At 34.3% G+C, this 14,038-nt stretch overlaps 1 protein-coding gene across 1 annotated transcript in view; it reads left to right on the forward strand.

Moving 5' to 3' along the window:
- Nucleotides 1–14,038, forward strand: part of LOC150109611 (putative nuclear hormone receptor HR38) — an 87,448-nt gene that overhangs the window by 33,622 nt on the left and 39,788 nt on the right. The window contains exon 2 of the mRNA XM_090409198.1: nt 6,213–6,307. The gene's annotated coding sequence lies outside the window, so the exon portion shown is untranslated. The remainder of the gene's footprint in view (nt 1–6,212; nt 6,308–14,038) is intronic.

The following is a 14,038-nucleotide window of genomic DNA, read 5'->3' on the forward strand; positions in this document are numbered from 1 at the left end:
AACTCCTTTTATTCCCCTAGAGGGAGTAGGAAAAGCCTTTTAACCTTATCTAGCTTTTGGAGACTGAGTGGGCAGTTCAATCTCCACCGGTAGCCAATCAGAGATAGCTGGACTATCACTAATTATAAGCGGCAACCGATGAAGAGACGGACAAACGAGCGCTGCCATCTCTTGGCACTTAACCCTTACGGGATATTTGCTTTCTGAAATAATGTGAGTTCTACGGTCGATTTTCTTGAGTTTTTACGGGACTAAAAACCCGAGTATCCAGGAGAGAAAAACTGGTTTGCTAGCGCCAGAGATTGAGTAATTCGGGAACCGGTCGAAAAAAGGCTTAGAAAAAGCTCATCCAGTCGGCGACTAGACTTAAGTCTACCTTCTGGCGGCTTAGCGCAGAGAACGCAAGTGTCATTCCACTGGGCTACAAATAAAATTTCACCAAAATTTGGATATAATCCAATTTATTTATAAGAAATTTATGACAGCTTTAATGATCCAGTATAATTAAAACTGAATAGTTGTTTCGACTGTGGTTTTAATGAACCAACACAATGATAAATAATATGATAAACAATTTACATCGTATACGCCCGGTGTGAGTGCACAACTGTTTTTCTGTTTAATATATGGAGCGTGGTTTCTGGTTTATCTAGCCTTCATCTGCCGTACAGTACTGAGGTACTATAAGATTTCGTGGGTGGGATGCAAATATAAATACACTTATTAATTTTAAATCTAAAGATAGGCATTATAGGAAATTACATGAAGCTGTTAAGCAGATTCTAATGTAAAGCTTGTCCGTGGCAATTGCTAACAGTGGCGCACTAAGGATTTAATCTTGGAGGAGGCCGAGCGCTCAGGATTTAACCTTTGGGGGGGGGGCGAGTTGAGTAGACGTTTTGCGAATACACACTACACATCGCATACGACCTACGACCTCAGTTATAGGTCGTATGCGATGTGTTATGTCTACACACCACACATCGCATACGACCTATAACTGAGCATCTGCAGTGATCGCTAATTCATAAGTAGCACACAACATAATTAAAAAAAATGAATTTTAATTAGGAAAAGATTTTTGGAAATTATTCTAGTGTTTTTTCCTTTTCTTTGGAGGGTGCCCGGGCCCCTTGGTCCCCCCTCTGGGTGCGCCACTGATTGCTAATGATTATTATTATATTTTTAAATAACGAGCCAAGTAGTTTGTGTTTGGTTTTTTGGAGATTCATATAAAGTAATGTCATCTTGCACAAATATGAGAATTCAAGAAAAAAAAAAGTTTTTTTTTACCTGATATTTAGGATATCTTATTCTTATCCACCTTCCAGTAATTGTCTGTTCGTTATCATAACTAAAACAGTGAAATGTAGTAAATTGTAATACCATGAAGAATCTTCAAGGGGAAGACTATTTTAAAGTACTTGGAACTTTTCGACAATGTTTTGATTAAAAGAATCCAGTATTATATTCATCCCTCTTTCTCTCTGCCAACATTTCCGTGAGTATTCGAGTGAATTATAAACAAAAGAAAGACTATATCAAAAATAGTATCAGGAAAAAAAGTAGATTTGGGACAATGTGGGAAAACTTTTAAACGAATCTTGGAGTCTGGAGAAGATGATATTTTCAGCAATTTTACCTAGATTTGAAAGCAAGCTAATAGAACGATAATTTTGAGGTAGATGTGGGTCTTTGCCCGGTTTGTGTACTGGGACTATATCAGCAATTTTCCAAGAAAAAGGAAAACATTGTAGTCTGAAGATTGCATTTATTATGTTAGTAAGATATACTATAGCTTTACGGGGTAATAATTTGATAACTTTGTGATACCATTAGGACCTGGAGCTTTTTTTTTTAATTCTTGAAGTACTTTATGATGTCAATTATTTCCGCTTTTCAAGTAGGCGTGATCAGGCTGGAATTATTGTCAGTTTCTGAGCAGCAGTTACTGCTTTATGTTATAATTTCTAAATATGGATGTATCGATATTATCATCCGTAATCACTGGATCGGAAAATTTTAAATATGTTTACCTTTTCTTTAAACTGTTTCATTGAAGAGATGTGCAACCACGTGTACTTAGCGAGAAAGGCGAGAAATAACAAAGTGATCATCACAGGAAAAACAAAAAAAGTATCATATTTTCTGATGATGTCATCAACACAAATGTTGCGTGCACAAATACCACTATTATATTAGACATATATAAGTTATTGACATAGTACAGAATGTCTTCTACGGGAGATTTTTAGTTTCCTTTATAAGGAGATATTAAAAGAGATGGTCCAAAGAGAGGCACAGGAAATCGGAATTTTTTTATCTAAATGAAAAAAAAAAAAGTCAGAAACATCACCATTGTTTTTTTTTTATTTATATAAGAGAATTATTTATTAAAATAATAGGTGTCATATATAACAGAAATTTTCTTAATAGTAAACAATATTCTCTTATTTTATATGAAAATTCAATTGAAAAAATTATTTATCTAGTGAAATAAGCCTGTTTCACTAGATAAATAAACTGTCTATATAGTACATAAGCCAAAAACTGTTCTAGGTTTAATGGTCATAAATAAGTCACTATATAAGAAAAGTCCTCATAAAGGTTCTTTGAGTCCAAACCAGGATTCGGACCCATGTTTTTTTTTTTTTTTTCAAACCAAAGGGCATCGTCGATACTGAGCTATGAGGACCCTGACATATTCAGCTAAAAACATGCTGTTAATTTAAACTTCACTAGTATTAAAAGAATCAATCTAGAATTTTTTTCTCTTAAAGTGATTTTATTATTGAATTTTCTGAGTCAGTCTCGTGATAAACTATAATGGATGCCTTTTCTACACTCTTCAAAGTGTATAAATTGAAAGATTCATGGAACACTTGAAGCAACTTTCCATCATTCATTATAGGTTTTAAAAAAAATAAAATGCACTTTCCTCTCCTCTATTTAAACAGCTTAATGACTTCTAAACGCTTAAGGAAGTCGTTCGTTTCTAACCCACCACTTAGAGAAAGAAGAATGCAACGCACCGTAGTTTAAAATAGAGATAACTAAACGTCAAGAAGTTAACTGACAGTAGCGTTAAAAGATAATAATGATTCCATTATGATGGGATGAATAGGAGAAAGGCAAATCTACATTGCATCGTTTATTTTTAGCTACTTAATACCTTTACACAGTAGACAACTATCTATTCATAATCTGCAAGGAAGAGGTGGAGTATAGTTGTAGGCGTTACTATTTTCAGAGACTAGACACAACTATGTAAGCTTACACGACATCTTCCAAAGGTGATAACAAGAAAGATTGCAGTAGCACGCCAGAAGACTGTATTTAGTTGTCTGAATTAGTTTTGATATCTAGCCAGCTACTTTTTTGCGAGTGATAAATACAGTTTCTTCACCAGTTATAAAACTCATTAATTTTTACGGTCTTTTAAGTTAAGTTTAATCGCTAGTGACATCATTAATATGTAATTAGGAATTCCCTAAATATATAATTCAACACACAGACTCCAAAAATGGTCATCTGAATTTAAAAGACAATCATAATAATTTTTTGTAGACCTATTGAACACTTAATACCATAGGAGAGCTCCGTTTTTGGTTGTCTTTGAATTAGCCTATGTTTAAGGTCGAGTGTTTCCCAATACGAATAAAAATTAACACTAATAAAAATTAAAGAGTAAATTAAATTTTATTCCAAAATTAAATTCAAATGAAATTATCGTTTCGGAACTACAATATCCCATTTCACAAAACAAAATAAATAACAAGAACAGTTCACGAAGAATTTAAAAAATATTATAAATGTATTTACTATACAGACATGTACAGTAAATTTAAAATAAATAAATAAATATTTACTTATTTTTTTTAATTTACTGTAATATATATGTAATAATAATATATTTATTACTTAAATATATATAAGTAATAAAATTTTTTAAGATTACTATATAAAAAATCTATTGTGTCCTCAAAACAATAAATAATATGTATTTAGCAATGCGCTGTACAAATATAACATCGCTTACTCTCAGGTGATTGGCTATTGGTTATCGTCTGCCTACTTATTATGCTCCAAACCGTTATCTTCGCGAAGATTTACGAATATTACCGACTGACTTACTCCACCTGACGATTAACTACAAAGTTGCCGCGTGCTGTTAATATTTTAAATATCAATATTTATAAATAATGTTTGTTTTTTTAAATAATTCATAAATTAATATTTTTAAATATTAAAAGCACTTGACTCACCAGAATTCTTCCACGGGTTAGTATAGCCTAACGGCCCTCAGTTGAACAACTGCTATAGGTTGTTGTATTAATGATAACATTAGGCCTAACTTTGTTGGTCATTAATAAAGTAGCTTGTAGAATAACAAAAGATATTAATTATATTTGTTAGTTGTAAGAATTGTGACATGATATTGGTTCTACAGTGGAATGTTACAATGCCAAATATATCACCTACTTCCTTTATTTTTTTTCCTCCTTTTATTCTGTATTGAATAATAGTGAACGGTATCATCTGGATCTCTCAGATCATCCGTCAGAATTTGTTTGCGTGATGTGACAATTCATTGCATAAGCTGGGAATTTCTATGATTATATAAAAGGTTGGTTTGTTTATTTTTGATGGAATATCTCGTTGCTTTCGACTAACTGATTTAGAAAGGGAATAAAGCACAGGAAATATTCTCTAAAGAGCCAACGGAAACTCGACCTCTTTCTCGATTGAAAAATAACTCTTTTTTTTTATTTAAATGTAGTAGATTCTCTGCGAAAGGTTGAAAACCTACAGTGGTATCCTGGGTGAGCCATGAAGGAAATAAGAAAGTTGTTGACTTTTCTTGTAACGACTACAATTTATAGTTTCTGAATAGTAGTGTCACACTGGATAACAAAATTCATCCACCACCTAAATGAACGATGTCTGTGGAATTATCAGATAACAATGGAGTAGAAACCACCGATCGCTACAATATCAAAAATAAACAATCCATACCTTATTTATGATATTGCTTATTTTAGTTACATAATTTTATTACTGTATTGAATTCGCTTAACGACAACACCTTTAGAACTTTCAGAAACATTCCATTAGTGATGTTGGTTCCCTACACCAGTATCATGTTGAAAATGAGGAAACTTTTCTCAACTACTAATAGACGTTTGTACTCCTCAGAGAAAGACTACCCAAAGGATAGTAGGATTATAAATTAAGGCGAAGATGAATTTGGTTGTTTAGGCAGAAGGAATATTGGGCCATTAAGATATCAGGTAAAGGGCAATTATTTCTTTGATGGCAATGTTTACAGAAAAGTGAATTGAATGTCTCATTCAATGACTGAATACTTATTTCATAAGCCTCTTCTTTAAAACACTTCCATCAGACAAATAATTATTCCTTCCATATTATCTTAATCAAATAATTCTTACAATTATAGATTATGACGCAAAAAAGTACTGAATAACTACAAGGATATATGTTAAGGAGTAAACGGGTTTATTAACAAAGAAATATATGTTTACATATGATGATATGTACTTCCACAACTATCGGTGGAATCTTGGTCGAGAGTAGATTACATGCTGAAATGGGCACGTTGTCTTTCAAGACAGGTTCCGTAGCACATGCGAAGGTTCTCTGTCATCTTGGAGAACAAGGGTTGGGACATATCGTGTAATTTTATCCCTTAATTCATCAAGGTTTGAAGGCGGGTCATGGTGAAATACCCATTCCTTCAAACGATGAACTGCTCACAAACATGTCGTAGGCTTGGACCATCAACTCCGTATGAACGAAAATAATGATGCTCAAAAATAAACGTCTTTTCTTCCAACGTCAACACCCTTGCGCTGAATGTAATGGTAGACTCTACACGTGTATTGAAGGGGATGTCGAAATTCAGTACTTTTTTTTTTTTTGCGGCATACCGTAGAGCTAAATTCATAATAAGGTGAAGGTGTAAAATATATATCTCTATCAAGAATATTCGCATGAGGCCTAAATAAAGGTTTATGAAAGTTTTCACTTTATGTGGGTATCATTCAGTATCTGATGTCACGGTACATACTCAAATACAGTATTACACTGATGTAGTGCTGTACATACTACATTAATTAAATAATTAACTTACTGCTTTTTAATTTATTTTTCTTTCTTTTTCTCCCCAAATAATGAAGTGATTTTATTTCTAGCATATCCTTCTTTACTTGCTGTTCCCAAGAAATTTACAGTCCATCTCTTCAATATTAGATACGGAACTGGATACGTGTTATGATTTAATTATGACGTAAGTAAAAATTATTAAACATTTTATATTCGCAATAGCAAGAAATGATAATTCTAAGCTTTGAATAATTTTATTATTACTACGCTTTAGACAAAGTAAAACAATAGCTTAATTTCGCAGAGCTATCTTTGCGCCACCTGGAATGTTTGCAGACATTTACTTCCGTTCTTTATATAATGGCTGCATCAACAGTAAAATCCATGACTTTTCCCCCTCTGAATGTGTGCAACATTATGATATATTGGCACCATTTTCCACATGTATTACATATAATGTTAGACAAAAAGGGAGAGGGAAGGGGGACAGTCATGGGTAACGATTGGCTGGCCACGAATCTTTAAAAAGTGTTTTTTGGGAATAAAATGCATAACTGGATTTATTTATTATGTTCACTTATCGAAGGAGTATTGACAATTCCCATCCTATAGAGGTATTTTTTCAGAGTAATTTATCATTTTAGAGAAAAATAAGTGCACAAATACCTCAACTGATGTAAGTAATTACCAAGACATTTCAAAATAAAGAAAGAAATAAGGTAGCATATGTGAAGGCCTTCATTCTGACATAGTGGCATGCATATATGACACATAAGCCTACTTTGGTACATATTACTTATCCACATAGCGATTGAAATCAATGGGTGCAACATCAAAACTATGCGACCTACGATCGATATCCTCCCCCACACACACACGCACTTCTGTTGTAGTATTGTAATCACTCGCATGAGTTGTAAGGCATTATCGTGTGTAGCATGATGTCGTTTCGACGCATCAATCCACGATGTTTGCGACGTACAGCCTGCTTTAACGGATACATCATGTTACAGTAGTGTATAGATTCACACTGCTATTGTGGTAGAAACTGAACAGGAAGCGCACTCTTGCCATGATCTTCTTAATTGATGGCATTGTTTTGATTTTGTTTCTTTTTTTTTTTTTATGGGGAAGATAGATGGGTGAAGCAATGTACTTCTGCTGTAATCTCTAAGTCTTTCTGATACTCGCAACTAATGACGAGCCTTTCCGATGTCCTTGTGTTGCCATCTTGAAGTTGTATAAGGAAACAGATAATATTTTTTACCCATCTAATATATTAATGTCTTTGACTAAAATAGTTTGTTTTAATAACAATACTAGTGATAAAATTATGTGCGAATTTCTTAAAGTTCAATATTGAGTTGCTTCATATTGCAGTATGAGATCGACCACCTCATATTTGCTTGAAAAGCCCTAATGAAACTTGGATTCCCGTCAGTGACGTGAGGAACCATTATCTAGTCTCTTTCGACTAAAAGGTGAGTTAGCCGGCTTCATACGAATTTAGGGGGGGGGGGTTTCACCCGGAAATTCTGGTTTTTCGTCCCCCAGAACAGGCAAACCAGCTCTTGAATACACATGGATTGTAGTCATAAATACATCCCAACCATATACCGGTTCCGAGCCCGGATAAAATGGGGGGGGGAGAGAGAGTTGGGAAAAGCAATAGTGAGCTACCCTGCAAAAATCTCACCAGGAATACTTTGTGGGCAAAGGGATAATCAGTAAAGATGCTTCGCGTCCTGTAGACGGAATTCGAATCCAGGTCTTTCAAGTTAAAGAGCATCGTCCATACTGACTCAGCTACGGATATTCTTGGAGCTTAAAATAACTTCAAACGTGAATGTATTTAAGTACAGTTTCACCGTAGTAGAGTCAGTTTTTTTTTTTTTTTCTGTTCATTCTATAAACTCTATAGTGCAGTTGACTATAAACTGTATATATACATCGGATTTTTTTTTCTATTTAATAATCCTTTTTTTTTTTTCCCCTATGAGATTGAAATTAATGAACCCCGGAAAAGATTTGGGATGGACCTGCAGCAACCACGAAGGATTTCACTAAACAACTCACGTTCCGAAAATCTAAGACAAGAACTTATATCACGAACTACTTCGTGCACACCGATTATTGTACACGAGAGCGTTTTGGCATGACGCCAGCTCTACTGAATCAGGGATCGATATCGCTTTAGGACAATTTACGTTATCATGTCAAAAAGTCCTGTTATGAAGGGTATTCATAAGTGACATTGGAACGTATTAGGACTCCGTCTCGTCTGCATATTCGACACCCAACAGTATAATCTAAAATCGCTTTATAAGTGTGAAAACAAATTTAAAGGGATATGTCTGAACTGTGTATGGATTATAAAAGTCAACTGCTATTTTTGTTTAGCTAGTTTGTCAATGAGGCAATTTTTGTAAGACCACCTAGTGATAGTGGAGAGAGCTACCGTATTGATTCTATGAGAAACCAACTTAGAGTGATTTAAAATCGAGTAGATTTTATTATAAATTGATTAGAGTAAGTCATCAGTTTATAATAGAAAAACGCCAAATTAAAAAAAAAAAAAAAAATGACACAGATAAACAGATGACCTTCTCAAGGTCAAGAAAAGTAAACTGTGTCAGGATATAAACTAGTCAAAGATTGCAAAAAAAAAAAAAAAAAGACAAGAAAAATTAATCTCCTTTCTGTCTTGATGTGTAAATGAATATTTACTGTCTTTATTCACGTGGACATTGCTGTTAGCTCTAAGAAAAATTAATTAACATTTAAATCGTGCCAGCTATAATCTTTGTTTAATAAATGTTTCCGGAACATTGGATAGAAGTAAATCCAAAAATTTGGTTTCTAAAGTTCCGGCCGCCAAACAAAAACAGTAAAAATGTTGTCTCAAAACAGAAATATCGAACTTGTAATATTGTTGACGTTAATATAATTAATTTTCGAATATTCAAAATAATCGACATTCAATTATGTAAACTGCACAAAACTGTACATCATACAAAAATACCACTCTCTCTCTCTCATATTTTTAGTACTAGAGTATATAATAATTATACCAAAAGAATTCCACTCAAATAATCTCACTAACTACGTCATCAGAATGTGGGATTTCAAATTTTGTCATAACTGCAAAAGCAGACGATTTCGACATTCATAATGCGTAGTATTACAAACAAACAGAAAATAAAAATAATAAAAACAGTTTCTTTCTTTATGAAGACAAATAATAATATTATTATTTTAATTATGTTTTCAGGCGATATGTGATGTTTTGAATCCGGTTAAAATAACTCATCATACCGCACCTCTTCGTTGAATTTACAATTACAGATGATTAATAATAAATCCTACATTACTCACAATTCTTCCACCCACCAATATATCACTTAGTCGGGTTTCTCGTAGATATTTATTCCTCTTTGTAAACAACGGTGAGCACAATAGAAATGAGGAAAGCAAATTTACCTGTAATAGCGCATTATGCTACGATCTTTTTTAAGCAACCACCTACGACTACTCAGTAAATAAATTAAAAAAAAAAAAGGCAGGGACAGTATGCACTCCGTAGAAAGACGGATGTGTAATTTCATTGAAACCACTGAACGTAGCTCATCGGGAGAGTCCCTGGTTGTTCTGTCCATCCTCGGAAAGAATTACGGAAGCGAAACCTTCACCTTGCGAAATCCTACTAAGGTGAGAGTTCATTCTGTCGATGTACATGTGTATCTGACACACACCCGTAGCAAACTTTCCTTGTTGTCAAGCAAAGTTTGGGTTGTCTGACGTCACTACTCGAAGATCGATATTGTAGTGGTTGGATCAATAGCAATACGCAAGCAGAGGGAGTCTGTCTAATATCGCACGTGACAAACCCAAGTTTTTGGCAGCTACATCACTTTTGACGTCAACAGGCAGTGGTAGTTGCAACGTCATCTACGCTAACCAACCATTCAAACAGTCATTGTAAGCGCTACAGCAGATTGGTCACCCAGTGCAGCCCATACTTTCCTATGACGTCACGCAAACCTGCGTCACACTAGTTTCCCCTGGAACACGTTAACAACCGAGCTACCTTGAATATATACTGATGATGGAGAGATGTTTATGTAGTAGTAGTAGGAGAAGCAAGACCGCGTGTAAAGGAAGAGGTTGAGATCTTGGATGTCGAACTTGTGCGTTGCGTTCGCGGTGGACCGGGATAGCCACGAGTCACCATCGCTGCCTAGTTACTACGAGACCTTCACCTGGGAGTCTGTCAAGAGGCCACGGCATAGGCTGCCGGCAATAGTGTGCGCTACGGCTACCCCACCAGGTTGGTTCCGGGTGTTGGATTAGGGACCAGCCAAACTTGTTAAACTTAGTTTCTCTTGTTTCAGGACCTTTTCTTCCTTTTTTGGGCTTGGCATATTTAAAGTCAGTGTTTCTTCGTGCCATCGGCAAGGCCATCATCATCCCGAGTCACGTGTGTCTGCATACGAGCAAGGGAATATTAATTGGTGTTCTCTTGCAGGGATCTAGAGACTGATATGTATAAATACTTCGCCTGCCGTGTTAATATTATGTTTACAGTGTGGCCAGATCCTAAGCCTTATTGTTTCAGCCTACAGTATTATTTCTTTTCCGATTTCTCTGTTCCGAGGTCAATGGGCGTCATATCTACAACGGGGAGCTTTTATTTAACTCGAATATACAGAGAACGCGACGAAATCTTATTTCCAGTGTGATCAGAGGACAGGTGGACAAAAACAAAAAGGGCAAAACGTAACATTCCTGCAATCATTCCAATCACCTTCTAGGACAAGAAAGGACCAAGATTAATGTCCCGGATCTTTTAGGGAACCCTTAGTTGCCACTGCCAATAGAAGTGAGTATTACGAGGACTATATTTATCCTTTGCCACTTGTGATCATAGTTAACCTATGAAACTTTTTTAAAAAGAATATTGCTTAGAATTTGCATATACAGCCGACTAAATATCAATTGTTAGTGTAAATCCGACACGTTTAGTTTGAAAACAAATACTTAACTGACAGAATTTACAATGAAATGAATGTACCTTATCCCACACAACGTGTCGTAGAGAAAACAAAAATTAGAATACAGTTTTTGGGGTTATTTATTTTTAGTAATGTTCAAATATGTTCTTTAGGCCTAAAACAATAAGGCGAAATGGAACTAGGCCACATTTATATTCTCCCTCTTTTTCCATATGTATATGTATATCTTACGCTATATATCTTGTTTTATAGTAAAATTATTATGCCATTTCATCTCAACCGTTAAAAATATTATCCAAATTTCCTATTTCTCTTAAAATATCCTCATTTTTATATATTTAGTATTATTAGCAACAGTTAGGTTGTAATCATATAATGAGCGATTGCCAATCTTTCCTTGCAGATTTTTAAATAGAAAATATTTAATTATTTTGCATATGCATTTTTATCTTCAGCTAGCCTGCAAATCTCTAGGATATTTTGCAGTCATCTAGAACAAGCCGATGAAGGTAATGAAGGTGAACAAAATATTTATATCACCAGGAGTCGCTCAAACAAAAAACCTTTTTCCTTTTTATTCTGTGCTAATGGATTTTTCAAAAAATAACACAGAGCTTCCTAACTTTGGTTGTCGACCAGGTTAAATCACCATAGATTATTGTTATTATTGCTTTACAGCAATTATCCTTAATATTTATACATATATGTGAAACCATTTTGTTTTGACAATTTCTCTTAATTCTGATGTCGTCTGCTGTTTTTTTTTTTTTTTTTTTTTTTTGTGCTACGTTTCAATACTTGAACTTATTTTTAAAAAATTATATTTGCTTTCTTCCCAGGATTCGTATCAGATTTAAAGGATAAATATTTTTTATTAATATGTTCCAGATCATCTCCGGATCATCTTTGGTACTGTATAAAACTTTTTTTTTTTTTTAAACACGTTAAGATAAACCCGTAGAGATCAAAAATAATGTAGTGGAGAAATCCTAAAGCAGAAGGTGTGCCGTATTTTGAGCATCATCCACTACACATACCAATCAATTAAGCCAAGTTAGTTCTTACTTCATTAGTTTATTATAGAACTAGCATGTACTGTTCATCCTTTACATACACGTGTATATTGGGGCTTTGTGCGTCACAAATGGGCGTTGACGCGAATGTCTGACAGACTGACGAACTGAAAGAGTACAGACACCTATCATTTGTTATGTAGCTGTAATTCTGGGCTGACAGATCAAAGAAAGCGGCACGTCATGTGACGTAAGAGAGAGATACCAGATCGAAATTGCCGCGTTCGTAGAGACACTTTTGACGTCAACACACACACACACGCGTTCCGTTCGATCGATACTACTTTCTACAATGCGAAGGTGGCTATTCATGTACCGTTCTTCTAATTTTAGTATGCAATTACTGGCCGTTGACGTCCGCAGGAATGTTCTCTGGGCCAAAAGGAATACGTGTTAAGTGTATTATATAGCAAAAGGATGAAAATGCGTTTGCTAATGAAAACACAGCGAGTAGGACTCATTGACGTTCGACTACCAAAAATAGATCGCTAAGAAAATTCTTACCAGATATTTACCGGGTGTGGAGCAAAAAAAGAAAATAAAAATTAAAAAAAAAACTCTAACCTTAAAATCGTCACGTTTTTATATTATAAAGAGTGATTTATTGTGAAATGAACTTTACATTAATGTAATGTAAATTTACATTAATGTCATATAAATTAAACTGAAAATCTCAATTTTAAAATATCGTTTGCTATAATTTATGTAATTTGAAACAAATTTTAAGATTAGTTATTCGAAATATAAACATTTTCTTTGAAAATCATATAATTTTATTGAATAATATGGTATTTTTTCAGATCATCTGCGAGTATTTGAGCTAAATATTTTTTTTTTAATTTTTTGTATTTATTTTTTTACACAGTCCGGAAATCCCGGTGTAGAGAAATCCTACTTCAGGCCTCCCATAAGCGTAGCTGTGGTCTTACAGTGGGCGATGAAATTTCTCTCTCACCTAAAGACAGTCACAAACATTCATGCCCACGGTGGGATTCGAACCCGCAGCCTGTGGGCGAGAATCAACTAATATTGACGATACATTTAAGTACGGTGTCTAGTCTCGGAATAGTGACGGCATAAAAAAATAAAGTATTGTAAGCTGGTACACTGCACAAAAATATGAGGTCGCTATTTCTTTTGTCAGTGTTTGCCAGTTTACAGAGAAAGATCTATCGCTTCACCTGCCGATGTCCCCTCAACTAGTTCTTTTCCATATACAAGCGGGATTTACATTTAATAACAGCAAAAACGTGGCCATCGAGGTCTATGACCTGGTCGTTTAAACAATTGCTATCACAACTCAACCAGCCGAGCAAATAGCAAAAACGAATTACCAAACGATATTACGATAGCGGATAGGCGGTCTGTGTAGTCCAGAAGATGAGTGGATTACTATAATAAGATCACTTCCGTATCTATATCGATAATTATAATAATCATTGAATTTAGTTATCGTTGGATGCACTTGAAAGAATCTAAGAGCTTAAAATTCATATTAATCAGCATATTAAGCCTTTTCTTTCACTTTCATTTTTTTCGCTAACGTTAATGAAAGAACAACGACCTCGAGTGCTCATCTGTAATATTTTATACTTTTTTCTTTCTCTTTTAGACCACAAAGGATTGAATAATATCCACGCAGCGTTTGTATATAAATAATATAAAAAAATATCTCAGCTGTTTATTTTATTAAACCATGTTTTATTAAAATTTGAATCAAATTAAATTATAATTAGTTTTATAATGATATATCGAACACTTCGTAACACAATTCATATAATAATTTTACCGATTCCATTTTTTTTGTTTAGATATATAAAATTTCAAAAT

The sequence above is a fragment of the Typopeltis vanoorti genome, chromosome 2 (genome assembly GCF_054136105.1).
Source record: "Typopeltis vanoorti isolate ZY-2024b chromosome 2, IOZ_Tvanoo_1.0, whole genome shotgun sequence".
NCBI lineage: Eukaryota > Metazoa > Arthropoda > Arachnida > Uropygi > Thelyphonidae > Typopeltis > Typopeltis vanoorti.